The sequence below is a fragment of the Ischnura elegans genome, chromosome 12 (assembly GCF_921293095.1).
Source record: "Ischnura elegans chromosome 12, ioIscEleg1.1, whole genome shotgun sequence".
NCBI classification, from domain to species: Eukaryota; Metazoa; Arthropoda; class Insecta; order Odonata; family Coenagrionidae; genus Ischnura; species Ischnura elegans.
In genome coordinates, this window is record NC_060257.1 from 49,858,416 (window position 1) to 49,874,357 (window position 15,942).

The 15,942-nt window shown below is 37.9% G+C and overlaps 2 long non-coding RNA genes across 2 annotated transcripts; both read left to right on the plus strand.

The window, feature by feature from the left end:
- The first annotated feature begins 324 nt into the window (after nucleotides 1-324).
- LOC124169189 lies at nucleotides 325-3,216 on the plus strand. The gene is made up of 2 exons (XR_006867050.1): nucleotides 325-461; nucleotides 946-3,216. It is a non-coding gene; the product is annotated as an uncharacterized LOC124169189 (long non-coding RNA).
- Nucleotides 3,217-14,091: 10,875 nt separating this feature from the next.
- On the plus strand, nucleotides 14,092-14,817 carry LOC124169141. Its single transcript, XR_006867037.1, has 2 exons — nucleotides 14,092-14,343; nucleotides 14,490-14,817. It is a non-coding gene; the product is annotated as an uncharacterized LOC124169141 (long non-coding RNA).
- Nucleotides 14,818-15,942: the final 1,125 nt, after the last annotated feature.

Consider the following 15,942-nt stretch of genomic DNA (forward strand, 5'->3'; position numbering starts at 1 on the left):
AAAGTTGTTTGATGACCGACCCTAATATGGGGTAAAGTTTTAAGCAGGGTGGAAAATGAGTACATACATAATTGTGTTAGGGATTGAAGCATTTGGAAACAATCAATGAGATATATAGAAGACATTTTGCCCACGTTGATATTATTAGTTAGTTTGCCACTAATTGCTACATGAAAGTATTTTTTTATTCTCAGATTTTTCCTCCTAAAAACCATTCACAAATCAACATAGCTCTAATTCTTTGTATGTTCTAAGGTGATCGGTGGAACTGATGGGTCGAGTTTTACATTTTGCACTTAAATATATCTTTTATATTACAATAGTATAAAACATCTGATCTTTACCTAACCTTTCATTTTTGAATGTCAATTTTTGCAGAAACATCAAAGGAGCCTGCCACCACGAGTGGAGGTGTAACAGCAGGCACATCTGAGCACACACCGGGGAAGAAGAGGTCCAAGGTAAGAAATCTATCATTGTAGGTCCACCATTGGCCACATCCTTAGAGCATTTGTATGAATTGGTGCACAATAATGTTGCACGAAATGAAAAACCTACTTCCTTTGTCAATCTTTAGAAATGGATTGGCTAATCCCATGCCTCAGACCTAGTGTATCAACGATAAGAGATTATTTTAATCCTACAGCTAGGGATATCGCAATAAGGTTTATTGTACTCTCAGAATATTATTGAATAAAAACAATGCACTATGGCATTACTACATATTTTCCAACATAAATGATAGAATTTTGCCTCTAAACATAATTTTAACGGCTTCAAAATACTTTAAAAGCATTTGTATGAATTGGTGCACAATTATGTTGCACGAAATGAAATACCAACTTCCATTGCGTAAATACTGGCAAGGTTTAAATTGTAAGGATTGACACCAGAGCATCTATTAATATATCTGTTCACATTTAATCTTTTATTTACTTGTCGAAGGGCTCCAGATGTAACATTGAAGAGGGCAGCGTTGCTGCTATGAATGAAACAAGTAAAAAGGCCGCATTGGGAAATGCCCTTCTAATTGGGACGTATGAGGAAGAAAAGGCCAAGAATTTGTCATTGTACCCACGCAGTGTAGGTAAAAAGAAAATGTCAAAGACGTCCATCGCATTTGCCAAAGGTAGGTGCTGCAGAGGAAGAAAAGCTGACCTGTGTAAACATGTCATGCTTAGTTCTCAACTGGTGTTTTTACTTTTAGGATGAATATAGAAAATTCTTGTCGCGAAATGGCAGGGATATTAAATCTGAGGAAAGCAGGAAAGAACTAAGCTCTCTCCCGAGATACCTGGCCGATAGGTCTTATGACTTGGGAGGGACAGGCGCAGGAAAACAAGTCATAATAAAGTCAAGAAAATACCTAGTCATACACAGCCACCTGGGGCCTTATTCAGGAACAAATCGGATATGTTGCCTCGACAATGATAAGCCGTCGAGTAAGTAGTAAGTAGAAGTAAGTTTGAATGCTTTTTCACTGATATTCAATGATTAAGGAAACCAATTGAAACACATTTTCATAGATTTTGGGTAAATGGTTAATTGTTTCAAATATAATAAAATGGGTAGTTATTTTAAACTAGTATCGACGTACATTTTTTCTAATACATATAATAAAATGATGCGTGTTATTCAACATTCTCACCCCAAGTCTTGATAATTATTGCGAACTTTACCATAACATGGTGTATTACAAGCATAAAAAAATTTCCTCAAATGCAAAGTAATGTAATAAGTTCTTCCAGAAGGTTTTAGGTATATATGTGGACCTTATTACCAATATATTATACAGAATAAGAAGTAGTGATATCATATGATAGTTGCAACCTAGTTCATTAAAGCTAAAATTAGCTAAACATTTATTAAATGCACATTAATTAATGCATTTTATACGGTAAGAGTCGATCGAGTGACAAGAGTATGAGCCTCCTAAAGGCACTTCTAGCATCAGCAGAGGGAGATACCTCATATGGGAGCACCCAGTTGCAGTTCCAATTAACTCCTTAGAAATATTTGTGGTATCAACTGAATCCCATCAACTTCCTTTCCAAATCCCTGTAAATTTTGAATTCATCCTAAGCCATATATGTATAAGCAGTTGCAAATACAATTACAAAGCACACTGAAATATAACCATTGGCTTCAACCTTAAAAATGTTCCCAGCAGAAGAGAATCATTCCCATACAGCCCCTCCTTACCCAAATCCTCCAAGTGTGATATCAAGGGCCAGAGAAAGGAATTCCTTGCTTAAGGAGCTATCTACACCTTGTAGAAAATATTAATTACAGATATAGTAGGTAAATAGGGGACAAAAATATCCCTAATTACTCGACTGCTATTTCAATAGAAATATAGCCATGTTGCCTTACAACTCATGAACAACCATTAGTTAATATTATCATGTATTCTTGTATCAATGCATAATCCAAGAACAATCCATGATTGAGATATTAGAAAATACATGGCATTATAACGATTTTTTAAGGTACTGGGGGTAATAATTGCATGAAAGATTTCAGATTATTGTAGAACAAGGCTTTTATTTTACAGATGATTTTTCAAATTATAATGGGTTTGACATCAAAGGAAAGGGCACAGCACAGAAAGGCAAAGGTTACAGCTGTTACTAGTTTGGCAGACACGATGAAAGAAATATCAGTATATATTGTAGCCGTTGCCGTTTGGCTAGGTACATGGTGAAGTAAAGAGGCATTTACGAGGTAGAGAAGGCTTGCGTAAATTATGAAGGGTCTAATAAATATTGTAAAGTGTTTTTTTATGTTATGTAAATGATCATGTAATTTTGTGTGAATGTAAAGTGATGAATGAATGACCAGATTTTGTATTTTCCCGTCCCCCATCCCTCCCACAATTCTCCCGTCTACGTAGTGGAAAGTTCCGGTGCCTACGTGATACGTAGCAGGTTTCTCCCCATTTCACTGTGAAGCCGGAACACCTGCGTACGGAGATGATGAAATCCTCCAACCCCGCCCTCCACAGAAACCACCCCTCCTCCCCTACGGAAGAATAGCCAAAAAACCCGATGCCCGGGGTTTTTCCGCTCACCCATCCCCCTCCCAGAAAGTGGCTATATAAGCGAAATGCGGACAACATGCAAGGATCATTCTACTGGACACTACTGGAGATATCGGCCGGAGGCTCTGCTCAACCAACCATCCCATTCTGTAAGGAGAGAGAAAGAGAGAGAGGCAGCCCAGCGTGGAAAAAGACGCGAGTATTAAACGGCGGTGACTTTGGAAAGAGGAGACAAGACGGTATCTTCCGAGCACGCGCAGCAGAAGACGTCAATCCACGGCGCCAACACAGGAGTTCTCTCATCCCACAGCAATACTAGTCGCAGTATCGAGCCAGCCGAGGAAATCTTCTCCACCAGCAGATCAGCGAGAGTGATAAGTACTCTAGCCACCAATATCCCCAAATTTTCAACAGAATCAGAAGAGCCCCACTCACCATTCCCCTCTTCCTTCCGTTCAAGAGAAGAAGAACAGTGATATTTTCCCGTACATTTTTATATATATATTTTTTTGAGTTCCCCCTTGTCCCCGTGTGTGTGTGTGAATGATTAATGGTAGTTTGTACGACAATAAGAGTTTATTTGAAATTGGCGTTTGTCATTTTTCAAGCATTTTTATAATATTTCACGCCAACAATTGTAATCAGGGTTTATTTTATTTTCTGTCATTTGTTAATTAATGTTATTAGGTTCATAACTGGCCAGTAGCAGTAATTTAATTTGTGTTATTCAAAGATTAATTCATTTATGTATTTTGTGAAACATTTTCCAATTGAAGTGCTCATTAAACGTGTTGGAATTGTAAACGGTTACGTAAGCTTTCATTATTTCGTACGCTCCAGCCTCCATTCAGCAAGTGAACCTACCCCAAATATCTTTCCATTTCTTTCCCCATCCCTCCATTTCCCCTAGCCATCGAACCACGGCCCGCTCACCTTGAGCAATCCCTCCAAACCATCCTCCCCCACCCCTCAGAAAGTGAACCCGGACGGACGACGGCAAGGTGGGTTACAATATATTATGATGGCCTGCCGCATAGAATAGGATGTCAGTGACAAGTTTAGGATACTAATTCAATATTGAATGTAATGCATCCAACTTAATAAAATGAAATCCCTCCACCACATTTTGTTCCCATTAAAATAACTATTTTAAAGCATTCCAAGGTAAAAGATTATGCCGGGAGCAGGGTCGAATATAGAATATCAATAAAATCCTCAACAGGGAAGAGAGATTCTGTGAGCAGTGAAATATTTAACTGGGGCCTTGGTGTGGGATGTTGTATATGATACCCTTAGTCCACCATATTTCAACCTCTAGTGAGGAGGTGGGAAGGGACCATCTTTCTTCACTTGAGCTGGGACACTTGCACTTCTCTACAAACTCAGATAGTCAAGCCCAATTGAAGTAATAAGTAGGCATCAAATATGATTCTTCATCACAAATTGCTCCTAGCTTTGGTGAGTGAAGAAGTATGCTATTCTTCTGAGGGGCCCTCACAGTTTTCAACTTGAATTGATGATAGTAACTGAGTGGCCCATAAATAATTAATCTACCAGCACGTGGAAAAAAGATAAATGAGTGTAGAAGATTGTTTAAATATATGTCATTATAAATTCATGTCATAACATTGAAATTTACATTCATCTTTTAATAATGCAAGGCTAAATTATTGATTTTTTTATCACATACATACCCAGAGGAGGGCAAACATGATTTCATTTGTAAATATATCATTTGCTTCAATGAAATATTATTTATGCAAATGGTGTATTGTTAACATTATCAATCCCAATTTCTGCAAATAGATAGCGTCTTAATGATCTAATAATAATGATAGCACCTTACCCTGGTATGACTATTCTGTTACACCCATGTCTCGTATAGCGCAATTTCGATATAGCACAAATTCGCGGGGAAATATTGCAACGCAGTGCAGCCTAATCAAAAATCTTGAACGCTCTCATGATAAAACGTGAACTTGCGCTAAGTACACACGAAATTTCTATCATTTTACGCATATTAATATTATTGCTTGCCTCAAATCTTCTTTTTTGTTTATATATTAATCGAAATCCATTGCTATGCCATGGCCAAAAGTATTACTCGTCATTGGGTCCAGGTAGCCGGCCTACCGAAGTAATTTATCCCGTCTCCTTAACAGAATGATAATAAATAATTTAGATCGTTAATTATGCGAAGGGCTAGTTGAAATGATTTTTTTCAGCAATACGGTTGGAGACGTATATTCTCCGTTACAGGTTATCGGGCGGTTGACTTCCAGGTAGAGGGTCTACGCTAAAGCTTTCAAGGTCATCGGTATTCACGGCGGAGAAATGGAGCGGTGGCCGAGTTGCGCATGAATAGCATCAACACATAAAAGGGTCCGCTATAGTGTCTCAAACACAATGGCTTCGTTCCCTCCCCGCAGTCGTAGGCATTCTGCGTCTCAGGAATACAGTTCAGCAGTGGATAGAGCCATACAGAGTAAAAACCAAGAGAATATGGCAAAAAATAGGAATGCGTGTAGAAAAATCAAGAATTTATCAGAAACTATAAACCTAGAAGAGGAATTGAAAGAGGTCAATAGCTTTGAAAATGGAGAGCGTCAAAGCGATATTGCGCGGAAATTTAAACGCACGATGCCTTATTCTGAATAAAGACGAAGTTAAAACATCAGTGACCTCAGCCGCACCAACTTCAACCAAGCGGTCTACACATACGGAAAGTTCATGGTGAATCAGTACAAAAAGACGAGAGTGGTAATCGCTCCGAGACATTAAGTGAAAGCTCCGGTTGGTTCCAGAATTTAAACGGCAAGCAGGTATTTTCAGTGCGGCGATATCAGGTGTTAATCTAAGTGTGGATAGCGCAGTCACCGCAACATTTTCTGATGAACTCCAAGCTGTAATTGAAAGTGGCTCCTTTCCCCCTTAACCAGTTTTTAGTGTTGACGAGACGATATTGTTTTGGAAAAGAATGCAATCTCGTTCATTCATTTTCAGGGAAGGAAAACCTGGGTCAGGTTTCAAGGCATTTAAAGACTGTTTCACTTAGCTGCTAATGACTCAGAGGACTTCAAATTAAAATGATTTATCATTCATAAACTCCGCTAGCTATGAAATGGCATTCAAAGTAGCATTTTCCTGTCATTTCGATGAGCGACAAAAGGGCCTGGGTGACGCAATAGTTGTTTTTAGACTAGTTTGAAAAATCGTCAACTGCCGGCAACGCATTACGATCCCCTGAGATAGCAGATGTTAGCCCACCCGCACGACAGGAGGGAATTTCAAAAGCACGTAAGAATTTTTTTTAACGTGAATAAAAGTCTTCGAATGCGTGCATACTATATTTAAAGATGTTTTAAACTATAAAAATTTATATAAATAATGTTTTATATGGCTTTTTATGGGAATTAGATGTTTTAGAGGAAATTCAATACTCGAGACCTATGCTACCAGGAACGCATCCCTATCTTCCCAATGTTAAAATGCTCTCGTATAACGCAAATTCGTATAGCGCAAAGACCCCAAGGAACGCATCCCTTGCGCTACACGAGACATGGGTGTAGTTTTATGACTTCATCAGCATACCTGTATATTACAAGTATTTCTCAAAAGTGTTTTCTAAACCCTTTGGTAAGTTTTCATAATTACATGATGGCATATTTTAATGGCTATAGGGGCATCAGGCTCAAGATTTCATGAAATAAACTTTATAGTAATTTTCTTATATGTGTCTATTGTCCTAAAGAAAACTATGTAAATGCAATGCATGAAAAACTAATAAATATCCCTTGTAAAATATTGTTAAGTATGGTTTAACTAACAATCCACAATATTATTCTCTTCCACCCATTGTGCCTCATGAATTAACTCTATTTCTTGGATAACAGGAGGATAAGGAGTAGGGAGGGGTTTATCGTGTTCCTGTATATGCTGAGGGAAAGATACACCTCCTCTCACACATTTGTTATGTAGTATGCAAGATGCTGTTATTATTCTACCAACCTTAGAGTAGAGCTATAGTGCAAATTATGGTGTTTTAAAAGACATCTAAAGCGATTTTGAATTGCTCCAATACACCTCTCAACAGTGGATCGAGCTTTGCAGAGTCGACCTTTGTGTTCTTGATGCAAAATTAACTTCATCCTTTACAAAAGGCGGTACTAAAAGCAGCAATTTAATAGTTGTCTGTCCATAGTACTGTTAGAACTATATCACTCTTATTATTTTTATGTATGAATTGGTTGAAATAATCATTTATTATCAAGACTTAATCAATTGATATTACTGACCTAACACCGCTCTCCAATAGCCTTCTCATTTCATCCCGAGCTTCACTATGGCCCCAGACATATGAATCATGAGAGCTTCAAGAGAATCTTGAGACACAATTTAGTATCATGAAGTCTATATCACATATTTATAGAAAGGTGAACACTCATTTTATTCAAGTGAAAAAAATTATCTATATAATGAATTAATCCAGTAATGAACTAGGCATACAAAGATTAACTAAATGTTTTCAATCAGGTTATTTATTGAATGGTATCCCCTTCTATTTACATATGTGTCAGTATGTAGAAGGAGCTCTTATAGAAATACTAGTTCCATCAACAAAGCCAAATACTCCAGGGAACCTAGATACTCTATAATTTCTGTAAAAAAAGTGTGGCACACAAAATTTATCATGGTGTTATTTTTTTCAAATCTAGATAGAGGAAGGAGTTAACATAATTTTCAAAGTATGAATTGTTAAAGGCAAATTTTATGAGACTACTTTAATCTACTCAACATAAATTACATTAACATGCTTTAACAGCAGTTTCTACCTCCTTACACTTTGAAAACATGTATCTCATATGACTTTACACTGGCACAATGATCCTGGTTAATTTGCTCATTAAATAATTTTTACAAGATCATCAAAGTATTTGAACTAACTCTCAACTCATCTCCCTTCTTTCCTCTGACTCTCAGTAAGAAAGGTAGCCAATTGGCAACCATATTAAAGAAGTTAATAGCTTCAGTCAACTCATACATAAAGCATCTTAACGAACTTTGGCTCCAACCTAAATAACTGTCACTGCCAGCTGACTTTTGATATGAAGTGGCCACGAAAGTGGAAAGTGCAAAGTACCTACTTCATAAAGAATATTGATTTGCTTACATTAAAAAATGTAGTTGCATCAGAAATTAAAAAGAAGCTTAAAATTTCTTTGATAGTATATACATCCACATAAAAGCTTCATCAGGCATTTCAAAAGGTACATATACTAGAGATGTGCGAATAGTATCCGCGAATACTCGAATACCTCGAATATTAGAAAGTATTCGATATTCGAGGTTTCGAATAGTTATGCGAAAAGTACCGCCTCGAATACTTTGAATTTCGCGTCATACACTGTCGCACGCACGTCGTTGGTAGTTGACTCGGAAAAATGTAGAGAACTGTAGTCATTTTTATTGCTCGCAGCGCCGTTTTACGCAAGTAGACGAATTACATCAAATTCGTGGATTTTAGCGGTGAAAAGAGTTCGACGAGGGGAACCGAAAATGGTCGGGTGAAAATATCCGAAAATCCCCGATTCCCCCCACCAGGAGAACCTCAGTGCCGTGGGATAACAACCTTAGGGCATTTCCCACGATCCGCTATCCCCCTTCATCCAGAACTTGCCTCACCCACTCTGACGCTTTCCTCTTCTCCGAAATCAAACAAAAGGTCCCAGATCGCGCAGGGATCGCATTACGAAGACCCCTGCTTCGAAAAAAATATCGAGTTACGAGAACAATAAAAACGTGTTTCACACCCTCTCCCCTTTTCTCACCCACTGACCTTTTTCTGGCTACCTGCTTCGAAGTTCCCCATTTCTGGAGGTCAACAGCTGTGTGAGTACCGTGGGATACTTACATTAGCGCATTTCCCAAGATCCGGTATCCCTCTCCATTCAGCACTAGCCCCCCCTCTGAGGCTTTCCTCTTCTTCGAAATAAAAAAAGGTCACAGCTCGCGCAGGGATCATATTACGAAGACCTTAGCTTCGAAAAAATACCAAGTTACACGAGAACAATAGAAACGTCTTTCGGGCACTCCCTTTTCTCCCCCACTGACCTTTTTTTCCTACCAGCTTCGAAGTTCCCCATTTCTGTGGAGGTCAACCGCTGCATGACTCATCTATTAGCACAAAAGGTGTCTAAGAATGACTTTCGTCAATTGATGTTACACCTTTATTGAATTAAAATATTAGTAATGTGCGCGTAATTTAAAAAAGAATAAGACCAAACACGACGTATTTCTGAGTTTATTTAAGCATTTTACGCAAAGAAATAAATGTCAAAAAACGACGGAGACTTAGCATTCTGGCGAAACTCGATATGAGCAGCAGAGCTTCTCGGAAGTTGATACGGTATTTTTTTCCGAAAACATATATCAAGTTACATTTTATAAGTGGTGCTATAAATCTTTATTGGTACAGTCCCAGACAAAGGGATATTTTCTCAGAATATTTGGTTTCTCCCTGATAGCAATTCCAATTCATATTCTTATCTCGTGAGAACTCCCAAAGATGGACTGAAAATAATTGAAGAAAATCCGGTGGAAAAGAGCTTGTATTTTGCAAAATGCCTCAGATTGTCAGCTAGCACTTGGCAGCAGGAGTGAGGGTAAAGCGATGTTAGTTGAATTAATTATATGCCCAATTGTTTCCATAAAATTAAAATATTCATTAATCAGCTAAATTCCTGTTCGAATCATTTAAAGGAAATCAAAATTACTTCCCAAAATCTTGTGTTGCCTGCTGCATAGGCAACCGAGTCAAACATACCAGCATTCATCATTTAGTATTCGAGGTATTCGAATATTCGAGCAATGATTTAATATTCGAATTCGATAATCGAATTCGAGAAATTTGCTATTCGACCCATCTCTAACATATACCCATCTATTCCTTAAATTTCTTCTCTTCCTTAGCTAAATTAAGGTTTTATCATCATCCATTATTTGCTACAGAGGTTCATGAAGGGTGGTTATAAATGTTTAATCAACTTTGAATGTATCATCATTACTTTTAGCCTTCTCATAGGCGGATCCAGGGGGGGGCACGTGCCCCCCCCCCCAAACCCTTGAAAATATGCTAGATTTTTAATACGGCCCCATTATCATTTCGTTCGTTTTGTATAACAAGGTATCCTTGTGCCCCCCCTGAATAAAATCCTGGATACGGTCTTGCTTGTGCCCCTCCCAGAAAGAAATCCTGGATCCGCCCCTGAGCCTTCTCATAAGTTTGCAATAGATAGGAGCATGAAAAAATTATCAATATGCATGTCATGCAAGAACACTTATCATTTAGAACAAAAACTTATTATTCATAATTGACTATCAATTTATCATCTAAGCATTCAAAAACAAATAAAACCATCACTTATATTACATGATGTCACCCAAACAATATTCTTACTTGGCTATTGATGCATCCTGTAACCTATCCCTCTTACATAGTGCTTCAATATCTTTGTTTTTCTTGTGCTAAATCTAAGTTCTGATTCTAATGATAAGTCAGATCATATACCATTCAAAACAAAGCTCATATTTATATATTAAATGCACCGAGTGCATTGATTACATTCTTATCAAATAAAATATTCATTAAAAACCTGTGCTAACATTTATACTGTATAATGATTTCTGTTTCATAATTCAAAAGAGTGGTACTTACTCTCTAATCTTGCGAATCTTAATCTTTAGTAAAAACCTCTTAGTATGTAAGGGTATTCGTATCAATAACACTCCAGCGAAATTAATATAAAGCCTTAGAAATACCTACGGGTGACGCAAAAATATCTCACGATTATCGTCCCTTAATAGCTTAGGAAAGTGTCAGTGAAACGTAAACACTATAAGTAGGATTTATCATATGGTACACGGTCATAAAAAATGCAACATCGGGAAATTGATACACAATGAAAACAATAATTTATAGTCCACACGGTATCACAAGATAGTACCAATGAAATGAAAGGCTATGCACAATATCATGAACAAATATTATGAACACAATTTGTAAAATTATGATATCATACTACCCATATATACGTATAACGTGCTTGGTACTCCATAAATCATGAAGTTCGAAGAGAATAACCACGCACTGTTAAATACAAACACATTCATTTACATCTAAAAGTTGCTCCGATGTTGGCGAGCAAGCGTGTAGGTAAAAAAATAAGCCTCAATTAAGTAGTTCATTTTCTTAATTATACAACAGAGATTTTCCTCTTTTCCAGCATAGCTACATAAATCACCGACAGCAGAAAACAGAGCTAACATACAACAGAATGAAGAACACGATCCCTAATAATAATCACAGAATCAACACGAGCGAACACAACCCAAAATCAGTCACCAGGAGTTCATGAGTATTGCCTATCCTCAAAAATTTAGGGGCTCTGAAATCCGCTATAAAATATAGTTCTATTGTGACTCGTGGTGGCGAATATTTAACCACGATTCTTCATAGAAAATCACTGGAAGGCTAGTTCACAGGTGATAGCTCACGAAACAACCGTTTGAAGCTTCGGTTTTTGTAATAATCATATTATAAAATTATACAACTATACGTATAATTATACCTATTTTACCTTCTTAAATATATGAAATAAGACCGTGATCACCGTCGTACGTACGTCAACTATTGAACTACGAACTTCTAAATATGCCAGCTGCAGTTGCACTCGTTGTAAATCGAGGATCAACAAGACTCGAAATAATTGTCGACGCCTACGTCGCCTCGAAATTTTTTCCGTCTGGCGCGGCCTCGAAACGGCGACAATAAGCTTCGTGAATTGCAACTTACGGAAACGTCGAGGCTTGAACGTCACCGTCTCGACATTGTTGAGGATTCGACAAAATCGAGGCCTTCGTGAATAAGGCCCCAGTTGTAACACCAACAAACTTCGAATTTCACTATCACTCTCACCGTAACCAAGATATGACCAAAACAAACAACAACGCAACGAAATGCGTGAAATGTAAACACTGCCAAAAGCTCACAATCTCACAACGAATTGGGAATTGGTAATAAATGCAATACGTAATAAAATCAAACAGAACTTAGAAGCGAACAAACGGATGAACATTAACAGGCGTTCGATGAATCCCTAAAGTACAACTAGTTCAAATATGAAACATATCCCCTTCGCAATAGTTACATACCTTTCATCGAAATGTATACGGTTGATTCGTAGCCTAAGTTATATACGTACGAAATAATTTCGTCGAAGATGTTACATTCACAACACACTTCACTCTTTACTTCATCGTCTATATGCAATCAATTCACTAAGGGGTACACTAAGGACACAAATTTTGTTCAATTATACTAGAGGCACAATGAAAGTTCACTGCACATAGTTTCCTTGCAAATGCAGCCACACAAAAATTTCTATTCTTGTCACTAATTACACTACATACGTTGCCTGCCTAACTTGAAGAATGCATTTTCGTGTTCTATTTTGGCACAAATACGTAAAAAATATATAAGAGTATGCTAATAGAACCGCAGTACGATCATCCGCAACGGTCCGCCATTGCTATTTTCCTCGTTTCCTCCTAGGAAGAAAATGAATCGGTGGGTCCCGGGCGGGTGACTCCGAAGCACCCGTCCAGGGTGCGTCAGTTTCTCCAAATCGCGTTAAGGACTTCAGTCGGGAGAAAGATACTCTCCAGGAGAAACACTTTCTCCGTTACTGGGAGAAAGTTTTCTCCGTTACCGGGAGAAACGAGTTACGGACTTCAGTTGGATGAAACTGGTGCTTCACGAGTCTATTTTCTCCCAACTCGGGAGAAAACGAAGTTACAGGCCTCAGATAATGGAATTTTTCAATGTCAGCTAATTTAATGTTTAGGTGAACAAGACTACTGAACACATCAAAAAACTGCTTGAAATTCTCAATTTTCCCATCGAAGGAAGGCAGCGTAATTTTGGGTAAATGTACCGTTCTATCGTCGGATTCATTCGAAGAGGCTCTATTTGACGCTGCAGGTACCTCCCGAATCAGAACATGTCTTGCCACAGCTCGTATTTCGTGGTAGTAGCCTTCTACCTTATCGAATGCCTTTAACTGTGGTGCCTCTTCCTTTTCTACCTCTAATTCAATTGTCATTTCCCGCAATTGATCCGATAATTCAACTTATACTGATCATCGAGTAGCAAAAACCTACTCTCAAAAAGGTCTTCATCTACCGCGTTGCCTTCGACCGTCATGGATATTTCGTGTAACTTTTCAATGACACGTATGTTCTCTTCAAATTTAGATTTAGTTAATCGAAATCTCCTCAGAAGCCTATTACTCTTCTCTTTATCGGACATGATAAATCAACTTCACTCAAATGAATATGAAACAATGCTACACAAATGGAAATGCCTGACATAAATCCAAAGAAAACTACCAAATAATAGCAAAAATACCAATAAAACAAAAAGGAACAAATATTTCCCCAAGCACTCGCCACGACAAATAATGATTTCAATTATGATAACCAACAAAATGATTACGTTGTGGATTCACCTAATGGGTCCACCCAACAAATATGCGATTCGGTAAGTCTAAATCCGGACCGAAGGACCAAAAAATGTTTAATACTCAAGGGTGAATAGTGGACTGTATCAAATTTATAATGCCGCCGAATGGTACTTACGGATATTCGGAGGCTTCATTGCCTTGGCGAGCTGGCGCGTGGCCTCCAAGGCAGGTTCTCCTCGATATTCGAAGCACCCACACCCGTTCCGTCTTACTACTTGCTGCTGCTACTTGCCGCTACTTGCTAACAACCACTAACAACCACTAACAACCTAACATGACCCAACATGACCTAACAACTATCCTCGTCTCGAGGATCAAAAAAAGGAACATTTTGCCCTCTTACGGCGAACACAAAAAAAAAACAAAAGAAAAACAAAATGCACCACTCGGCGGCAATACGAAAGATAAGTTTACCGAACAACGCGTGACGTCATATATGCCGTTCCGTGGCATGGTAACCAGGCATAACAAAGTGTTTATCAGTTCGAGACGCTGGAAAGTGGATTTACCTTGAGATAAACATCTCCTGCGCTGTAGTACAAGTTTAAAGAAGTACGCTATCTGTTTTTATTTTACACTTAAGATAATTATCGGCATGGAAGCTGGATATATTCGTGCGGAGTCCGGAAATCTGCCCGAAGTAGATTCTCTCATCATGATGGAGTACCTCATGAGCTGTGACAAGTAAACATCGGCTGAAATACGAAATGTAAAGGCTTTGAGGTAAGTATTTTATGTTATTTACATGATAAATGAATACATAAATTGTTTTCATGTGAATTCTGTTGCAATAGGTCGTCATTATTAGCAAAGTTGTGATAATACATGTGACCTTTTCGCAATGTTTACATTATAAATCTCTATTTCAGATCTATGAGAAAAGAATACATTGAGAGGGCGACTTGACGTGTGCGATTACAAAGATCTAATAATTTATGCCGGGTGAAGTGTTTTTTGTTAGCAGAGCGTGATTCTTGGTATAAACTCGCCCAATATATTACCAGAAATGCACTCCTGGGACAGGGAATCAGTAAAAATAAATACACCACCTTTGCTTGACAAGAGCACAACCAACAATGCTTTATTTATATTTACCTCTCTACAAAAGTAAATAGATACCAGTAGCGACTATGCAATTCCTATACTTGCCGCTAGATGGTGTACCCATCGGTATAATCGCAGCTGATATCATATGATCGCAACTTCCAACACCTCCCCTCAATCATTTAAATCAGCTGATAAATTACATACAGTAATTGAACAAAATTTACACGTTAAAAAAAAAACAGTACATTCAAATCACAGTCAAAGTACAGTCACAAACAAAAATATTCAAATCAAACCCAATCTCTGAGTGAGCATCTTAGTCCTCACACCCGATAATATTTTTGTCAAGAGATCAGCTAAATTATTTGACGACTGAACATACTCCAAAATTATTGTCCCTTCTTGTACTAATTCCTTCACATAATGGAACTTAGGTCTAAAGTGCTTCGTTATTTCAGAGACATTAGTTCCTTCAGCTAACTTTATTGCTCCCATGTTATCAACACAAATTTTTATTGGACTCTCTACAAACTCTCCCACTCCTAATTCCTGGAAAAAATACTTTAACCATGCAACTTCTGTACATGCTTCATACAAAGCCATGTATTCTGAGTGAGTTGTAGAGGTTCCGGTACAGCTCTGCTTGTGGCTCCTCCAAGATATTGCTGCACCTGCAAATATGACTACATAACCTGTGATGCAAATTCCATCTTGAGAATTATTAAAATCTGCATCCACATATACCTTAATTTTTTCTCCAGTTCTTACATAATTTAACTTATAATTCCTAGTACTCTTTAAGTAGGTACCTCAGTACATGTAAAACATTTTGCCAATCCTTATGGCTAGCTTTCTCACAATATTGACTTAACTTTGAAATGGCAAATGAAATATCTGGTCTAGTTCCTCCTGCTAGATACAAAATACATCCAATCCCTTTGCGATACACGTAGTTATCAAAAATTTCCTCCTCACTTGGCTCCTCTCTGTCCTTTGCATTTTGGTCCAAAGGACTCGCCACTGGCCTACAGTCACCCATACCAAACTCGTGGAGTATCTCATCTACATACAAACTTTGGTCCAGTGTTAGCCCACTTTCCTCTTTCTTTGCTGAAAAGGACAGAATTTTTGTCACTTCCCCTAAATCTCTTATTTCTATCAGTTCTGATAATTCAGCTTTAAATTTAAGAACAGCCAGTTTTTCACCAATGACTAATATGTCATCCACATGAATACCTAAAATTACAGTTTCCCTCCTATACACACACTGGTCAT